The 805-nt window shown below is 45.1% G+C and overlaps 1 pseudogene; it reads right to left on the bottom strand.

The window, feature by feature from the left end:
• The window catches only part of LOC101581497, a 1,014-nt pseudogene extending 335 nt beyond the window's left edge, over positions 1-679 (bottom strand).
• Between the last annotated feature and the right edge of the window lie 126 nt (positions 680-805).

Raw genomic sequence — 805 nt, forward strand, 5'->3', positions numbered from 1 at the left:
AAGGATTCCTGCCCTTTTGATCTTGGCGTTGATAGTTTTGAGTCTTTTCCATTCTGGTTTGATTTTTGTGCATTTTTGGCTGGAGTATCTCGTATTGATTTCTTCACTGGAGCTTTCTCCTCAGTTTCTTCATCATCAAAATCATCATCATCATCATCCTCATCATCCTCATCCTCGTCCTCATCGTCCTCGTCGTCTTCATCAGCAGTGAGTTTTACTTTTTTCTGTGGAACCTTGCTGCCACCTCCAGGGGCAGATCGCTTTCCAGATATATTTAGGAGTTTTACATCTTATTCCTCTTCCTCTTCTGACTCTGCATCTTCTTCCACAGCTACTAAATGCTGTCCACTGATATGCACAGGCCCTGAACCACACTTCAACCTTAAGACAACAGGTGGTGTAATTTCAAAGCCCCCAAGGGAAACCGTCGGCTGTACAGACATTTTCAAAGTTGCCAGTGTTACTTTAATTGCCTTCATAATTCATAGCCTCTGCCTCAACAATGTGCAATTCATCCTTTGCACCAGCCCCTAAACTGACCGTTCTTAATGACAACTGGTGCTCATTTCATCGTTCTCCACCTTAAGTGGTAATCTTTGTCGGCCTTTAGTTCACAACCAAAGAGATAATTCTGGGGCCTCAGGGGGCTCATGTCCATATCCATCGAATCTTCTTCCATGGAGTGGTGGCGTGCACTTAGGTGGGAGGGAACGCAGACGGAAGTGAATGACTACTGCTCCACAGACAGACACGCAGGACGGAATCACGCCAGGGACCATATGGCATTATTAATCATGCTCAATGA

This window comes from Octodon degus, unplaced genomic scaffold, assembly GCF_000260255.1.
Source record: "Octodon degus isolate 3935 unplaced genomic scaffold, OctDeg1.0 scaffold00208, whole genome shotgun sequence".
In the NCBI taxonomy this organism is placed as follows: domain Eukaryota; kingdom Metazoa; phylum Chordata; class Mammalia; order Rodentia; family Octodontidae; genus Octodon; species Octodon degus.